This window comes from Ctenopharyngodon idella, chromosome 22 (assembly GCF_019924925.1).
Source record: "Ctenopharyngodon idella isolate HZGC_01 chromosome 22, HZGC01, whole genome shotgun sequence".
Taxonomy (NCBI): domain Eukaryota; kingdom Metazoa; phylum Chordata; class Actinopteri; order Cypriniformes; family Xenocyprididae; genus Ctenopharyngodon; species Ctenopharyngodon idella.
In genome coordinates, this window is record NC_067241.1 from 9,435,344 (window position 1) to 9,455,229 (window position 19,886).

A 19,886-nucleotide genomic window follows, 5' to 3' on the forward strand; every position below is an offset into this window, starting at 1 on the left:
ACTTTTTTTTTGGCCGGGCAGTGTATATTAGCTATATGCACTCACTGAGTTGAAGTACTTCTACACAACCATTTTTATTGAGTGAATCTAATTTGTCAACTAAGTCACATGACTCCTAAATGTTTCATTCATTGTCCTGCACCTGATCAGCCAAACTATTTTAAGGCTTATTTGTTTGTGAGCTTTTCTTATATAGAAAGGTAGGCACTATGAAAAACTCTTATTATTTGTAATCTGAGCATTTATATTGTGTATTACAAAACTTTATTCTGAAAATATAATTTGCGTTTTCTTTCATTCAGATATGTAATCAGACTAACAACATGCAACATGTACATGTATCAGTCTCCTAACACAAGTTGTTTATTATTGGGTTACAGTTATTTCTCACATCGTACAGTATTTGCCCTTCTTTTCCGTGGGTTCACTGCAGAATGATTTCATTACCGTAGCTGGGAGCTTCTGTTTGTGTGTGTTTGTCGCTCTTTGCAGGCGGCTGAGGAGAGGGAAAAACATATGCCCTTAAGTGCCGGACTCTGCCGAGTGTTTCTGACAGCACTGCTGAGAGTCATTAAGCTCTTGTGGAAGCACATCACAGCTCTGGCCTCGCTCATGTACATACACATATAGCTGCACACACATGTTTGGGACTGTGAGTTTCGGAGATGCAAACAGGCCGAGAGCAAGAAAGGGGAGATGGGGGCGGACTGCTGGAAACGGCACTCAGGTTTGTGCTTGTTTATTCACAACAGACATGCAGACACTGGAAGGCACTCAGGCAGAGTGTCAGAGGCCCCTGGAATCAGAAGAGGTAGTTTGGAAGGAAATACAAAAGTGTATAAAGCAGTACGTCTGCATGTGATGACCCTCAATAGACCTGCGTGTGCGTGAGCGCGGGTTGAATCGCCGATTTAGAGGGTACAGATGGTCCGTATGAGATAATTAGCTTGTTTTTATGTCCCTTTGGTGCTGTTTTTGTTTGTTTCTCCATATCTTGTTCTGTACGTCCATGTATTTAGGTGCAGTCGTGCATTTTTAACAGGGGATCCCCTTCGGTGGGTCTGTGACATCATCGCAGCCCCCCTGCTTGCGGCCCAGTTTGTCGTATACGATGACCAACTGAGTCATTCGGTTCCGAGGAGCCATGTGATTCAGGCCGACGTGAGGGACAATGCGGCATGACGGACCAGCCCTTTGTTCGTTACTCTAATCAGACATGGATGCGGGAGGGCGGCGCTGCCCGTCTATATGCCCGCTAACGCTCTTAACATGGCATTCAGGCCAGAACCCTCAACCATCGCCACAAGGCACCTGACACCATGCATTTAAACTATAGAATTACTGCTGGATGAGACCGGGGAGCAGAGAGAAGAAAAGAAGGTTAATGGTCCTAAAGAGGAAAAACTAGGTCCATTCAGATATTTTAAAAAGATATATTGGTGTAGTCTAGCAGAACCTGCAATATCCAGAATCAGCATGTTTATTTTGGGTCTTTTTAATTTTACAGATAAAGGAATATTCCAGGTTCAATTTAGTTAAGCTTGATGGTAACATAGTAACAATTTACAGTTTCACTTTATTTGGTAACACTTTATTTTACAGTGCCGTTGTTACACATGTTACATGTAGTTACTATAAATTGTGCATAATTACATGCAACTAACCCTAAACCACACCCTAAGCCTAAACCTAACCCTATAGTAAGTACGTTAATTCTTATTACACAGTACTTAAATGTGTAATTACACTGTAACAATGATATCTTAAAATAAAGTGTAACCCTTTATTTTAAGTTGTCCTTGTTACAGTGTAACTATACATGTAAGTAATATTAATTAACAGCAATGTACCTACTATATAATTAGGGCTTTTTGTGCACCAAAAAAACAAAATAACGACTTTATTCAACAATATCTAGTGATGGCCGATTTCAAAACACTGCTTTATGAAACTTCGAAGCTTTACGAATCTTTTGTTTCGAATCAATGGTTTGGAGCACATATCAAACTGCCAAAGTCATGTGAAGTATTGAAATTTCAAAACACTTATGATGTAACGAAGCCTCGTTTACTGAAATCACGTGACTTTGGTGCTCTGAACCACTGATTCGAAACAAAAGACTCGTAAAGCTTCGAAGCTTCATGAAGCAGTGTTTTGAAATCGCCCATCACTAGATATTGTTGAATAAAGTCGTTATTTTGTTTTTTTGGCGCACAAAAAGTATTCTCATCGCTTTATATTATTAAGGTTGAACCACTGTACTCGCATGAATTGTACTAAATATGTTTTTAGTACCTTTCTGGGCATCTGAAAGTGTAAATTAACTTGCCGTCAATGGAGGCCTCACTGAGCCATCGGATTTCATCAAAAAAATCTTAATTTGTGTTCCGAAGATGAACGAAGGTCTTACGGTGTGGAATGACATGAGCATAAGTAATAAATGACATAATTTTCATTTTTGGGTGAACTAACCCTTTAACATTATGCCACAAATTTTGAAAATTGAGCCTGACTCGTACTGAAGCAAGAATATTACTTTTGAAATAAAAATACAGAGGAAGTTTTCCTATAGGCCTTCAGGCAGGTGGGCTAGCCAAGTCTTTAAAAGCTGCGTAAAAGAACAAGAGAGGAAGGATGAGAGATTAAGTGGTTGTCTCCCAGTTTGTCAGTGTATGTAAGCTGACACACAGGGCAGCCAGTCCACTTCCTCAGCTTAATCTCTGTAATGGCCCTCAGACACCAAACTGGTGGGGGGAAATTTGGGGAGATGACAGGAGACTAGAAACAATGAAAAAAACAGACATGCACCACTACAACCACATTTCCTCTCCACTGTCAGGGCCATTACATTCATGTAATCAGAGCTTTTATGTGGTAGCACGACATGCTTGCACACTGCCGATATGTACATGCTAATTAGGTCTCTGAAAAAACATAAATTGTAATAATGCAATTTCAGTACATTAACTAACATATGGACATTATGTTGTACTTTCATTTATTTAGATGCCACCCTACAGACAATACGCCTACACACATACATTCACCCGGTCTGCCCTCCTGGAGGCAGCTTAGGAGAAACTCTGTTTTGTAAGGAGCAGGGGGAGGCTGTTAACATCATTAATTAATGCCAGAAACTATGTAATTGGCCATCCATAATCTTCCATGCAGGCAGAATTCTGACAGGCAGGCAGGCAGAGGTGTGCTTCGCTGCGAAGACTGATAAACACATGCAGCAGATTAAATCATAACGCACCATGCAAGTGTATGTGCGTGTGTTTTTCAGGAGGTAAATCATAGTTTTTTATACCTTTATAAAAGAATATGTCGGCTACAGTTCAAATTAATTTTTGAGTATGTCGGTTTCAGTTCAACTTTCAACTTTTTTTATGAAAAGCAAAAATCTGAATGAGGCACTTAAAATGAAAATAATGTTAAAATACTCACTTTTTCAGAAGTATAAAGCCACAAGATGTAAACAATATGTTGACATGATTTTAGTGTGAAAAATCACTTTTGCTAAGCTTTTATTTTTAAGTAAGCAGAACTGACAGATTTTTATTTTGTACTCATACAATTTATTGTTCTTAAATTGAAATATTTGAGTATACTAATTCACACATTTAACTTAAAATTACCATGTAATCTCAACATAAACATTTTTATTAGTTTAAACTTATCTAGCTATAACACGCTAATTCATAAAATGTTAACTTGCTAATTTGCTAACATGTTAGCAATAGCATGGTATAGCAATCGCTGAATGAGTGCAGCAATATAAAGCACATGCATCACTTGTTACCATGATGGTAACCCTCCAAAAACCCATATTAACAGAAGCTCTTCTAAATTAGCATAACAAAACATTAATAACTAATAAATATCCCACTTAACATTAATCTTGCACAAAAAACATTATATAACGCTTAATTTTAGCATTTACTTTCCCTTTCGAGTGCCATGGGCAAAGCATGCTGGGAAATAGAAATCCCAGCCCAATTTCAGTTATACTTAAGTTCATCTAAATTAAAAGAAATGAGTTCATAAAACTTAAAGCAATGAAACGGTTCAGATTACTTAAAATATATCAGTTCTGTGAACTTGAAAGAAAAACAAAGTATTAAATACTCATAAAAGTTAATTTGACTGAACTAAGTTGTTCAATTTAAGTTTGTCCTACTCAACCCAATTATTATTTTGAGCATTAGTACTGTACGTTCAAATTCAATTTTACAAATTAATTTTGTTGTCAACAATATGCCACAAATGCTGTCAACAGAACTATTAATTTGAATATTCCTTAATTAATTGTCTAATCCAACAATAGCTGTTTTTCACTGATTCTTGAGTAGCCTCATATGTATGGAGCATTTCTTTTTTTATATAATTTATGACATGCACTTGAATATTGAATTCATTAAGTGTTGTGAAATGCATTTCGGTTTTCACACGGATGAAAGAAACTCCTCCTAACTTGGACATACTCGTACACCGCCCCCAGCTCAAGCCGGCGCACACATTCCCTCAGGCTGGCTGGCAGACAGGAGGCGGAGGCTGCGAGCGCAAGCAGGGCTGGCTTTCCACATTCCTGGGCGTCTGAGATGGAATGAAAGGGAAGATTAATGGCGTTTAGCACGGCGGTGAGACTCGTGCGTTCCTAATTAAAATCGGACGAACAAGCGCACGGCCAAGGATCAGTGGCTTTTAATGAGGAGCTTGTAGGCTGATTTGGGCATAATTTTCTGCTTAATAAGGCTGGTTTAAAAAGTCATTTTGGAGGGATGGCACTCTTTTGAACCTGCTCATTATCAATGAGGACACCTCACTTAAGTACTTCAGGAAACGGTGGCTTTAATTAATATAGAGCTGCCACGTGGCTGTGCTGACAAGACAGAGCGAGAGCGGTAGAGAAAGAGAGAGACTGAGGGAGGGAGGGTTGAAATTGATGAAGAACTTTCAAGGGCAATGGTTTCATTAAGCGGCTTCATTACGAACTGAATAACTCTTTGTGTCATTTGAATTCCTGGCCCCTGCGCTGTACAGTGCAGACTGGGAGGTGATGTACTGTCACTCGACAAGTCCTGACATGAGAGAAGAGCTGTGTAGAGTCAGACATACTAACAGGCCCTAATGACCCCCCCGCCCCCCTTTAATGTCCCATTCAGAGTTTACAATTCACCACACACCCCTGTTATCTACATCAACAGGACAAAGCATTTGTAGCACAAGAGCTGGCATTTATTTGCGATTAGTGTTGTTAGTGGAGCAGGCGAACTCAGCGTGAGCGCTGGTAAGTCATGTACTCGTTCTCAGCGTGTCATTGGTTTCTGGACATGGCCCACGCTGCATCAGGTCCAGATGAGGCATGCAGGGTTTGAGAGGGATGTTTGGCCTGAAGGGCTGAGTGCGGGCAGGCAGGAAAGGAGGAGGAGGAGGGGGGGGGGGATTTATCTAGACTAGTCGCAGTCGATCTCTTCTGCAGTGAATTGGGCTAAAGACTCTCAAAGCCTCCTCATCCCATTGTACTAATCTGCTTATGGCTGATTCTACAGTTCAGGATCTTTATCATGGGAAAGTGCTTCAGTCCGGGGACTCCCACTTAAAGCCTAGTCAATCACTAACACTCATGAGCCTGTGCCACTTTTTTTTTTAAACTGCTTTTATGTTCTGCTAATTACACTTCACTTTTGAAGAGTTCTGAACTCTGATTTCTGATCTCTTTTGATAGATAGATAGATAGATAGATAGATAGATAGATAGATAGATAGCAGCATACATACATACTATACACTATAGATATGCATACATAGATACATACATACATTCTATACACTATAGATACATAAATACTATACACTATAGATAGACACATACATGCATACTTTCTATACACTGTAGATAGATAGATACATACATACTATGCACTATAGATAGATACATACATTCACTATAGATACATACTATTCACTATAGTATAGATACATACATACTATACACTACTGATATATACATACATACATACTATATACTATAGATACATACATACTATACACTATAGATACATACATACAAACATACTATACACTATAGATAGATACATACACACATTCACTATAGTATAGATACATACTATTCACTATAGTATAGATACATACATACATACTGTACACTATAGATATGCATACATAAATACATACATACATTCTATACACTATAGATACATACTATACACTATAGATAGATACATACATACATTCACTATAGTATAGATACATACTATTCACTATAGTATAGATACATACATACATACTATACACTATAGATACAAACAAACAAACTATACACTCTAGATGCATTCATACATTCTATACACTATAGATACATACTATACACTATAGATAGATAGATACATTCACTATAGATACATACATATTATACACTAGATACACACATGCATGCATACATACATACATACATACAGTACTATACACTATAGATAGATACATACATACTATACACTACTGATATGTGCATACATACATACTATACACTATACACTATACCTGTATACAAACGCAGTATAATTTATATATTTCTTTCTTTAATATATCTTTCTTTCTTTCTTGAATTTCTTGAATGTCATGGGTCAACTATGAGCACATTCACCAACCACTAGGCAATATCTCCTACAGTGTGAAACGATTTTTAAAAGTTTCAGGAATTCATTACTATGGGCTTCACCTGTCAATACATATTTAAATGAAACAACTACTGATCAAATATTTCACCACATGGTCAGGAGTGGACTTTCAAATAAGTATCAGACACCCCTTGCTTCTATTTTTTGTTTTTGTTTACTTTCTCTCCCATTTTAATTTAATCCAAAATGTTACAACCGATTTGAATGGGTTATAATAGTTTCTAATTCTGAAGAGTGGGTAGAGGCACGTCCGAGCACAGAGCAGGGGGACAGGGAGAAGCTGAGAGACAGGCACACACACACAGGCTCATTTTAATCATCTCAATGGGATCCACAGACATGATTCCACCCTTTCAGACTTGTTGATGTCATTCACACTCTTACCCCATGCAACCCAATCAGTATCAGGTAATATCAGCCACTCTTTGAAGGATTAAAAAGAATAAATGGGGTTTTACTGCGTTTTGTCTGAGGGATAATGCTGCTAAAATATTGTAATAACGAAAATGGATTTGATTTATGTAATTTCTTTCTGACTTAGTTTTCTCCAGGATATGGGGGGGGGGCTTCTTAACATGCTTTGACATTAAAGGGATCCAGTTGTTTTTCAGTTCTTCTGCCCCTGAGGTGGAAGCTTTAGAGTAGGATAGCGAGAGAAGAGATGTTCCCTAAAGCCTCCTCAGCTAATACTAATATTAAAGATAAGCCCTTATACAAATAACTTGTTATTCGCACACGCAATATCACTGAAAGACAATGATGTATGGTGTTTTTTTTCTCTCTCTTTATCTTTATTGTTTCATGTTTGTTTTGTTCCTTTCTAACACACCTGCTCACTTGTTTTGAATCTGCAGGCTCATGGCTTTAGCATGTTTACTGGAGAGTGACTCTTCCTCAATCTCACCACTATTAAACCCACCTTTAAACAACACAAGGTAAATTACATTTGCATTTATTTGTTTAGCAGATACTGTTATCTAAAGAGTCTTAAAAAATCACACAAGGATTGATTCACAAACAAATGACTCTTTTGAGCCAATCGTTGAATGAATAATTCAAAAAGACTCACAAACTCACTGAATCCATCTGAGCAATTACTGAATCTGCAAGTTATTATAATTTTCACTGGTGGGATATTAAAAAATGTATTTACCCTACCGTTCAAAGGTTTGGGGGCCAGTAAAATTTTTAAAATGTTTTTGACATGAAAGTTTTTTCAGGATTCTTTAATGAATATAAAGTTAAAAAGAACAGCTTGTATTTGAAATAGAAATCATTTGTAACATTATAAATGTCTTTACTGTCACTTTTGGTTAATTTAATGCATATTTTCTGAATAAAAATATAAATTCCTTTAAAAAAATCTTTATGGCCCCAAACGTTTGAACAGTAAGTGTACATTTTTAGTATGCTTTTTTAAAATTAATATTTTTTTTTTGTAATGTACCAAGTTAGAAACTTACCTGTATAAACTGAGAGAGAATTTCTTAATATAATTATCAAAATAAAAATGGCCAAATTAATTGGAATTGAATCTCAACAATAATCTAAACAAATTGAGAGCTTAGTTTATGAAGCAGAATCAAATTGAAAAAAAAAGGAAATATGTATCAATACTTACAAATGAGGAAAAAGTGATTGAAATGAGCATGTTTTAAGATGAAATACATGAAATATGCCTAGATGTCATGGCTTTACAAATCTAAGTAAACCTCATTCAAGATGCTGTTATTACTCAGCCCTGCCATCTGCATTTTGACAATTAGAGTGTGTAATGACAAGTGTTTGGTTTTATGTGATTAGAGGTGTGTTATGGCCGGTCCTGCACCCCTCTGCGGCTCAGGATGATGTGACAGCCCTCCATCCATCATGCTGAGAGAGGCCGATCCATGAGAGGGTGAGGGGGTGTATCTGAGGTAATATTCTCCCTCTTAATTACTCTGGAAGGATAATGGCCCAGATGACTTTGAGGAGGACCAGGACAGAACACAACAGATAAACTGATACTGGGTAGAATCAATCTCACATTCAGTATAAAGAAACATAAATGGCCCTCAAATGCTTCATACACAGCCATAGAGTGAGTGTAGGGTTCTAAATTAATAATGTAGTGAAAACTGTGGGGGTTGTTATGAGTGACTTTTCTGAACTCAGCATTTATGTTTAATTTATTTATTTATGTGAGGACATGCATGTGTAGTCTGGTTCTAGTGCATAGCATGAATGAACACTGCTTTACTGAGCCTGGTGTGTGTGTGTGTGTGTGTGTGTGTGTGTGTGTGTGTGTGTGTGTGTGTGTGTGTGTGTGTGTGTGTCCGTACGCTTTCGAGGAGGTCTCTTCATTACTGCCACTCCCCTGCACTTCCTCAGATAATCCCCACACCCTGCGGAGACTACAGGAGAACTGGCAGAAACACACACACACAAACACTCACGATCTGTATACACACCACTTCCAAGCTGTAAATCAACTCTATAGGATGTTGTAGAGCCATTATTGATAAATTAAGCATTTTGCTCTCTTTACAACAAGCCCTTTACTCTGAGAATGAAAAAAAGGATTTACTCTGAAACAATTGCTAGAAAATTGCTAGTAAATTTCATAAATAATTACAAAGAAATGGCAAGTAACACATTGATTTAAAGATTCACTTTTACATAGTGTTTGAACATAAATATGTGTCGGCAGTGTGTGTACACAACCACCCTATAATGTTAAAAATCCACCTAGTCCTCTTTTTTTAAATCCCCACAAATCATAAGCAGTGTCTCAGAACAAGCTGTTTGCAGATTGTAGCTTTTGTGATGTCACAAATGCCCACGACTGCTCACAGACTCTGCTCTATTAGCTTAGCTCCTCCCCTCAGTGAGCTGTACACAGTCCACCATGTTTATCTCCTCACCTTAGCATTTAACAGCAGCATTCAAATAAGAAATGTATTCTTATTAAAGCTACTAAAGTTATTGAATCAAGAGCAGTGAGTGATCTTCTGTAATAGGTACTGTATATTACGTTGCCTTCACTTTAATACAAAGATCTAACATGCGATTTCTTTACTTGCTGTTTACCTTCACAGACATAACCAATTGTGTTTGCATAACTTTGCGTGTTTTTGACATATCCTTGTGTGTATTTGACAATTTAAGCACAATAATATGTGAAAGAGAACTTAATTTAATACTCACAGGATGCGCCATTTGATATCCAGCTTTCTGTGTGCATGCTTCGAATGTGTGCGCTCAGAAAACCATATATCAGAAGTTTAGACTGATGTGGCTTTAAAACGCATGCAGATAATAAACTTTCATGATGATGAAGAACTGCAATAGATAGATAGAGATGATAAGATGTTTTGTTAATTTTTGGCACAGTATACGTGGCACGAGCTGTACAGGCTCCGCCCTCTTCTGGAAAGCGGGGTGGGGAGCAGCAGCTCATTTGCATTTAAAGATACATGCACGAAAACAGCATGTTTTTCCTTTTCACTCAAAAATAGGCATTTACAACATGGTACAATAAATTATCTGTTGGGTATTTTAAGCTGAAACTTCACAGACAATTTCTAAGGACACCTGGGACTTATATTACATAATAAGTCCCTTTTAAATGTGAAGTTTTGAAGTAGAATTACTGAAATAGTACTTTCTTGTAAAACTTACTGTTTATAACTTTAAGAAAAAGAATAAAATAATTGGAACTTAATTCAAGATATAATATTCATCTGTTTAAATGTATCTAGTTTTAAAAATACAATTTTTTGAAAATTATTTTTTGCAGTGTAATAGACAATAACAGTCTTAAGTCGTTCCTGGGAAGTGTTCCTTTTAAAATGAACAGCCAATAGCATTTACATTCTCCACATGTACATCCTGAAGCTTTTCGGCCAATGGTTGACACTCTGTCCCTGTCAACCAATCATCTCTGGCCCGTGTATTGTTATCACATAACAGCAAACAATGGCTGATCCGTATCAGAGACTTACGACAGATAAATTTGCGTTCCTCCTCCCCTCCTGATATCTCTTATATTCAGAACATGGGATTTTCCATCATGTTCTTGGCTCTCTTTTCATTTTAATCATGACAATGGGATCAGATAATCCAGGCCAGAGAGTGGGTTTTGATTGTTCTGATTGAGTCTCTTTTGTTGGGCAGATATGTAATATGGAGTTGTAAGAGGATTTAACACAGTAGATTGTCTGATTTAATCATGTTTGCAGAGGTAAAGCAGCACTTACATGCTTGGAGGGGGTTAAAACAGAACATGACAGTAGTTTGAGGCAGTGAAGGGTTTTGTTTAATACTCAATGGTCTGATCACCGGTTTAAACGTTTCAGATAGATATTTGGAGCTAAAACTCAACTATACTGCAAACATGATAAAGTGCAGTTATTAACTTAAGGAACTATATATTAATATATATACACCGATCAGGGATAACATTATGACCACCTTCCTAATATTGTGTTGGTCCCCCTATTGCTGCCAAAACAGCCCTGACCCATCGAGGCATGGACTCCACTAGACCCCTGAAGGTGTATCTGGCACCAAGATGTTAGCAACAGATCCTTTAAGTCCTGTAAGATGCGAGGTGGGGCCTCCATGGATCGGACATGTTTGTTCAGCACATCCCACAGATCCTCGATTGGATTGAGATCTGGGGAATTTGGAGGCCAAGTCAACACCTCAAACTCAATGTTGTGCTCCTCAAACCATTCCTGAACCAATATTGCTTTGTGGCAGAGCGCATTATCCTGCTGAAAGAGGCCACAGCCATCAGGGAATACCAATTCCATGAAAGGGTGTACATGGTCTGCAACAATGCTTAGGTAGGTGGTACGTGTCAAAGTAACATCCATATGGATGGCAGGACCAACCCTGACTGGTCTGCGGCTATGCAGCCCCATACGCAACAAACTGTGATGCACTGTGTGTTCTGACACCTTTCTATCAGAACCAGCATTAACTTCTTGAGCAATTTGAGCTACAGTAGCTCGTCTGTTGGATCGGACCACGCGGGCCAGCCTTCGCTCTCCATGTGCATCAATGGGCCGCCCAAGACCCTGTCGCCAGTTCACCACTGTTCCTTCCTTGGACCACTTTTATAGATACTGACCACTGCAGACCAGAAACACCCCACAAGAGCTGCAGTTTTGGAGATGCCCTGATCCAGTTGTCTAGCCATCACAATTTGGTCCTTATCAAACTCGCTCAAATCCTTACGCTTGCCCATTTTTCCTGCTTTTAACACATCAACTTTGAGGACAAGATGTTCACTTGCTGCCTAATATATCCCACCCACTAACAGGAGCCATGATGAAGAGATAATCAGTGTTATTCACTTCACCTGTCAGTGCTCATAATGTTATGCCTGATTGATGTGTATATATGTGTGTGTATATATATATATGCAGTTTTTTGTAAAGCCAAGGAAATGGCTTGTAGTTTACATCCTATTGTGGGAGTATAATTCATAAGAATATCTTAAATATTTGCTTGCAGTTATGTTATATTTCTCCTCTCTACCTCCATCAGTGAGAGTTGCAGTCTTGCTGAGAGAGTGAAAGGCAGTGTGAGACAGAAGACACACACACACACACATACAGGGCAGCATGGAGTGTGTGGGGATTAGGGGGAGATATACTCACCCCCTCTATTAATCCCTTCAGTAGCAGGAGACACACACACACACAAATGCATGACATTTTAGTATGTCTGAATGGAGTTGCTTTATTTCTGTAGACCGGCAGACTGTTTGACTTTGGTTTACAATGACAACATTTCTGTTTGTGCGTTTGTGTCTGTGTGCATGTACATTACTGTCAGTTACCATCTTAATTCAGAAATGACCATCTGACAGTGCTAGATCCAGTGATTACTTGTGTATAATCTATATGACTGGATGTTTGTTGGTATGTGTTAGTGTGCATTAGCATGCATGTGTGTATTTGTATATGGGCCTGTGCTAACAGTCGTTATTTACATTAGAGCTGAAGGGTTTTCTGTGGTCTCTGCTCTAATGCTCTGTTGTAATCCAGCTGAGAGCTCGAGCCTGTCTCAGACAGAGCAGGACCAATTTCCCTCCCAACCCTCACACACTTACACACACACCAACACAGAAACATTCTGTTTCATTCATCTCATTCAGCTCTTTGCAACCTTTGCATTTACATTGGGGTCCAAAAGACTGTTTTAAGAATTTTAAAATAAAGCACCACTAGTCCATAAAATTTATAAGAAATAATCTGATACTGCGCTATTTCTAGAGCACTAATCAAATAAAATGGCTCATAATTGATTCATGATAAATGATTCATAAAATGGCATGTATAATAATTTTAAATAAATTTTAAAACTTAAAAACTTTTTTTTTTTTTAAACAGCTAGATAGAGTATAGTGTGTAACTCTGCAGCACACTAAATGATTACCATAATAATGCCCTGGTATTTAAATGGTACTTGCTTCAAAGAACACCACGGTAATACCATGGTATATTTTGATACGTTTTGTTGGTGAAACACTATCCAGTAATAACAAACATGAGAATTACTAGACCATAAATCAGCAATGCATATTATAGGTTTTCCAGTCATTGATGTTAATACCAGTAACATGATGTTAATATCATAACTACACACATTAAGGTACATCAGCTCTCAAAGTACATCTGTTATCATCATGTGCCATTTGGATCAGATGATCTCTTCCAGACAGGAGAGACAGACCCCCATCTGCCTGTCTCTCCTCCCCAAGAAAGATATCTCTTCTCTGGGTCATGGGTGGGCCTCTTCCCTCCCCTGCGAAGTATCATAGCTGCTGATTTGTGTGTTCATATTTAATGTGTGTTTGTAAGTGATTATGACTGATATCAGGTCACAGAGGCTCAGATTAACACCAATAACTGTAATGGTGACCAGCTGTTTAGTCTCGAGTCTCTCTCTGTCTCTAGTTAAAATCACTCACTCTCCTGTCCTAGAGATTGTTCTAGATTAGGAGGGGCTGTGGCGGTGGACGGGGGTTTTGTGCTCAACCAAACGATGATCCATATTAAATCTCTCTAAAATGAAAATTGCAAAGATTTAGCCAGGGATCATGAGCAATGGTGAATTTAATCACAACCTGCTGGTGGTGAAGTGTGTGTGTGTGTGTCTGAGCAATGTACCAGCATTGTGAACCAAAATTGCTGTATTTATTTACTGTTGATGTATGCTGTAAAAAAAAAAAAAAAAAAAGGGTTTATAGCGTAATTTTAACAGTAAGTTTCCTTGCTATATATACGTGTAAAAACTGAAATAAATCTAATGGGACATTTCATATAATTTAACAGTAAAATATTGTTACATTTACAGTTCTTTTTATAATTTACAGTGAAAAATTGTAAATTGACATTCCCATAATTCCTTGTGTGAAACTTCATATTTGATGGTTAATTTTTTTTTATCAGTTATGTACATGATGGCTTTATTTTACATCTTATGTAATTAATGAATGTTTATTGCAGTAGTTTAGTGTTATTTTTGCTATCATGTTGGGTTTTTTTATTGTATTGTGCACCTTCAATATATTAGTAATTGCCTCAGCTTGTGGAAAGGCTGTTTGGTGAGATTTGACTCTACATGTAGTAGAGTTGTCAAAAGTACCGACTGCGATACCAAGTCAGTACTGAAATTTTAAAAATGTGACGCTTTGAGCGCTGTTGAGTGGATTCGAAAACACATCTGATTGGCCATTGTGTTCACACGCTCATCAGATATGTCTATGATTGCCTACAATGATCAACGCACAGGATCGTTTGAAAGCACACGGTTTGAATTTGAAAAGCGATAGCAATTGAAAGCAGGCGTCTATCAGAGGACTGGTCCGCTGATAGAAGCCTGCTTTCAAATGCTCCCGTGTGTATCTGTGTAAGCGCTCGGTGAAGAGCATCATTGATGTCTATTTACAACATGTTTTTGAAGCGTTGATCATTGTAGCCAATCACAGACATATCTGATGAGCACGTGAACACAATGGCCAATCAGAGGTGTTTATGAATCCGCTCAACAGCACTCAAAGCGTCACATTTTTAAAATTTCAGTACCGACTTGGTATCGCGATCTGTACTTTTGACAACACTAGCATGTAGCTTTCTCATTACCACCTGTGTTTTTATGGTTGTCAGTATATTATACAGGTGCAAAACAGATTTTATTACTTCAGTATGTTGGTATATTATCATTAATATCAGTTAAAGAAATATGTTTGTTTTTTTTACTGTGTATTTTTACTGTAAAGTTTTGGCAACCACAACTGCTGTTTTTTTACCATATAGCCTAATTTTACATCACATTCTGTTTTTTGTCTTTCTTCACATTGCTTCTCTCTCGTTTCAAACCTGTGTGACTTTCCTTCTTCAGGGTAACACAAAAGGAGATATTTAGCAGTGTGTCTATGCTGCTCTTTTCCATACAATTAAAGTGAATGGTGTCCCAAACTCATTCCCCCTCTTTCCTGACTGCACTTGTCTATCCCCCAAAAAATAAAGGTAAAAATCCCAAAAAATAAAAATTATAAATAAATAATTTAGTACTCACATATTCAAATTCCATCTCACCATGACATTTGAAAATTATGGCAGAAGTTTTCAGTGAATAATGACTTGTATATAATTTTAGTCTGTTCCTCACACAAAGCAACTATATGACTTCAGAAGTCTTGGAAAAAAGTTTTTCGGATGTCTATTAAGGTACTCGTTGTGCTTTTTTGGAGCTTGACAACCTCTGGTCATCATTTACTTTAATTGTATGGAAAAGAGCATAATTAGCATTTTACTAAACATATTGCTATATAGAAAAAAAATTAAAGAAATTATGACAAAATGTTTCATTTTTGGTTGAACTATTCCTTTAACAATTTAAAAAATTCCATTCAAGGTAATTTTTCGATTTTCTTGCAAGTATTCACACACTTTTCTTGATCTGAGCGGTTACTTTACCTTACATCTGTGAGTCATATGTGTTGTGTTTTCTACCCCAGGACTGTGTGTGTGTTTGTGTGTGTGTGTGTGTGTGTGTGTGTGTGTTTTACTGTGACACCTCTGAGTGTGAGACTCATGTCTGACCGTCCTACTTGTGCTCACCTTCATCTGTGTCTGTTCTTTCCCTAAACACACGTGATGGATCGCTCGCCTCTGAGCAAATAGCTCTCTCTCTCCTTCTCTGTGCTCCTGGCTTGCGCGCTCTCTCTCTCTCTCTCTCTCTCTCTCTCTCTCTCTCTCTCTCTCATTCTCCTTCCCTCACACATGCACACACACACATACACTGTCTTTCCATCTCTGTCTGTCTTCAGTAAGTGTGCTTGGCTGTTGATTCGTTCTCAGAACACAGTCGTGTATAGAGCAGATGGTGACCGTATTCAGTTTTCCAGACTTGCATTAAACGTTCGTTATCGACCACAAATGCAGCCAAGCTCTTTTACCACCACCAGCACCCCCTCAACCACCATAAACTTACCCCTCCAGACACACACACACACACACACACACACACACACACACACACATTCTCTCTCTTTGTCATGTCGTAAACCAAGTTAGATCCATTATCTCTTGGTACTTTTTCTATATTATACATTATTATTATACAGCAAGGCTGCATTTATTTGATTAAAAATACAGTAAAAACAGTACTATTGTGAAATATTATTACAAATTGAAATAACTGTTTTCTATTTTAATCTATTTTAAAGTGTAATTTATTCCTGTGATGGCAAAGCTGAATTTAACATCATTACTCCAGTCTTCAGTGTCACATGATCATTCAGAAATCATTCTAATATGCTGATTTGATGCTTAAAAAATGTTTCTCATTATTTATTATCAATGTTAAAAACTGTTGTGCTGCGTAATATTTTTGTGCAAAGCATTCTTTAAATAGCAAGTTCAAAGGAACAGCATTTAAAAAAAAAATTGAAATCTTTTAAAACATTATAAATGTCTTTACTGTCACTTTTGATAAATTTATTGTATCCTTGTTGAGTTAAGCATTCATTTTTCAAAAGTCTTATTGAATCCAATCTTTTGATTATCAATATATCTGATTGTCTGTCATTGTGCTGCAGAATTGTCAAAAATTGACAAATTGTTTATTGCCCAGAAAGGTCCCATGATGCCCCTGGTTAGGATGCAGTGTTCATCTCCATGTTGCATGCTGAGTAATGCTTACTCCACGATTACATCCTTCCTTACACTCGCAGAAATAAAGGTTCTTCAATGGTTCAACAAAGAACCTTCTTAAAATTGGTAAAATGTTCTTTGTGTTATATTATAACATCTTAAAATCAATGTATTGGTTTCTGGGTTGTGGGATAAGTAAAAGTAAAGCTCTGTCTATCATGTCCAAGCCTTCAACTCATGTCATGATGTTCTGATATAAACCAAGTGTTTGTAAATGTAGCAACTCCACTTATAAGAATTACATCAGTAACACACAACTAGAAAATGGAGACAACTGCACATCAGATGATAAACTATTTTTACTGAATAATTATAGTAAGTGCTTTAACAAAAACAAGCTTCACATTCCTATTTTTAACTCTCTGGTAGGATCATCCCATTGACTTCATTACTGTAGAAGCATTTTGCTTGTTTTTATAAATATTAAAACCCTTTTAATTATATTTATTTATCTAAAGTATTTATTTATTCAGTAACTAATTAATTTATTTGCAAAATCTCTTAGATATTTGTGACTTTCAAGCTATATCCACCAAGCTTGGCATGGTCCTCCAGTTCTCCAATCTCAGTATTCCTCCAATCTTAGTTTTCCCATAGCGGATAATCAAAACTAAAAATTTCTACTGAAAATTTACCACCTAGAGCTTTCCAGCTACCAGTCATGGAACAGACCTTCTGTCTGTCTGATAAACTTCAAACATTGTGTAATTTACGTTGTAGAGCAAAACATTCAGGTATCATCAAGTTATGTTTACCACAGACCTTATTTCACTCACTCATGAATTGAAAAACCCTATTATAAAACCCCATATGAAAATCTTGAAGGAACCATCGGTAAATTAATAAGAGTTTTGATGTCATTCCTGCACCACTCGATTGTCTTGACAAACTTTCCTTTTCTAGTTTTAATTGGCACCTTCATTTTGAAGTCACTTGCTCCTCTTATGTTTCAGTATGTGCAGAATGTGTGTCTTTTAACATCTTTTCATCTCTTTTGCCTCTCACTTTCCCTTTCTCTCTCTCTCTCTCTCTCTCTCTCTCTCTCTCTCTCCCTCTCTCTCCTCTTTCACTGTAATCAGAATTACAGAGAAAGATAAACCCTGTTAGCAGTGAATAAGCTCTAATCTCCTTCATGAGGCAAAGATGAACACTAATCCACATCTGTCCATACAAAATGTTTACCACTTATATTTCATACTGTCCTTCACATGCCATGTATACAGTAAGTCATATGTGAGAGAAGATATGAGAAGTATATATATAAACTACATGTGTATGGAATGGGGTGCATGTTGTATAAGGTATTTGCAATGCACAGTACTTTTTTGGAAAAACACTGTCTTCTTAATCGGGCTTATGAGTGGGCTCATGGTCAATCTAAGACATAAATATGCAGCGATGAATGATTTAGCTAATGCATTTCTCAAGATTACTCAGCAAGGTCAAAGCTTAAAGGCACTGGCATGGCTTTGTGTAGGTGTTGATGATCACAAATAATAAAGGCTGAAAGAAGGAAAACAAGACACATATAGAAGAAATCTTATGCAAGAAACTTCTGCTACAGCCTTGCAGTGCATCTACTTGTATTCTAATACCACACTAACTGCATTTGCACTGTGATTCAGTTAGTTGTAAGTTAATAAAAACTTTCTATTTATACAGACATTGACTGTACATGGTGCATATAGGCTTTAAATGATCTTTATTTCATGTCTAGGTCTCCAAGGCGCTAGACCAGATCAGTGCTGGGTCTGATTTTTGTATGAATCATCTGTGCAATAGGACACCATCTGGCAAAAGCCCGATTAAGAAGACAGAGTGTGTTTTGGCTGACCACACTTTTGCTTATGCATTAAGCTCAATATCACCTTTAAAATACATATTAAATATATATATATATATATATATATATATATACACACAACCCGAATTCCAGAAATGTTGGGACATTTTTTAAATTTTGAATAAAATGAAAACTAAAAGACTTTCAAATCACATGAGCCAATATTTAATTCACAATAGAACATAGATAACACATGATTAAACTGAGAAATTTTACAATTTTATGCACAAAATGAGTTCATTTCAAATTTGATGCCTGCTACAGGTCTCAAAATAGTTGGGACGGGGGCATGTTTACCATGGTGTAACATCTCCTCTTCTTTTCAAAACAGTTTGAAGACGTCTGGGCATCGAGGTTATGAGTTTCTGGAGTTTTGGTGTTGAAATTTGGTCCCATTCTTGTCTGATATAGGTTTCCAGCTGCTGAAGAGTTCGTGGTCGTGTTTGACGTATTTTTCTCTATAGAAAGATCTGGACTGCAGGCAGGCCAATTCAGCACCCGGACTCTTCTACGACGAAGCCATGCTTATGCACCCCCATACCATCAGAGATGCTGGCTTTTGAACTAAACGCTGATGACACGCTGGAAGGTCTCCCTCCTCTTTAACCCGGAGGACACGGCGTCCGTGATTTCCAACAAGAATGTCAAATTTGGTCTCGTCTGACCATAGTACACTTTTCCACTTTGAAACAGTCCATTTTAAATGAGCCTTGGCCCACAGGACACAACGGCACTTCTGGACCGTATTCACATATGGCTTCCTTTTTGCATGATAGAGCTTTAGTTGGCATCTGCAGATGGCACGGCAGATTGTGTTTACCGACAGTGGTTTCTGGAAGTATTCCTGGGCCCATTTAGTAATGTCATTGACACAATCATGCCGATGAGTGATGTAGTGTCGTCTGAGGGCTCAAGACCACGGGCATCCAAAAAAGGTCTTCAGCCCTGTCCCTTACGCACAGAGATTTCTCCAGTTTCTCTGAATCTTCTGATGATGTTATGCACTGTAGATGATGAGATTTGTAAAGCCTTTGCAATTTGACGTTGAGGAACATTGTTTTTAAAGTATTCCACAATCTTTTTATGCACTCTTTCACAGCTCTGCCCATCTTTACTTCTGAGAGACTCT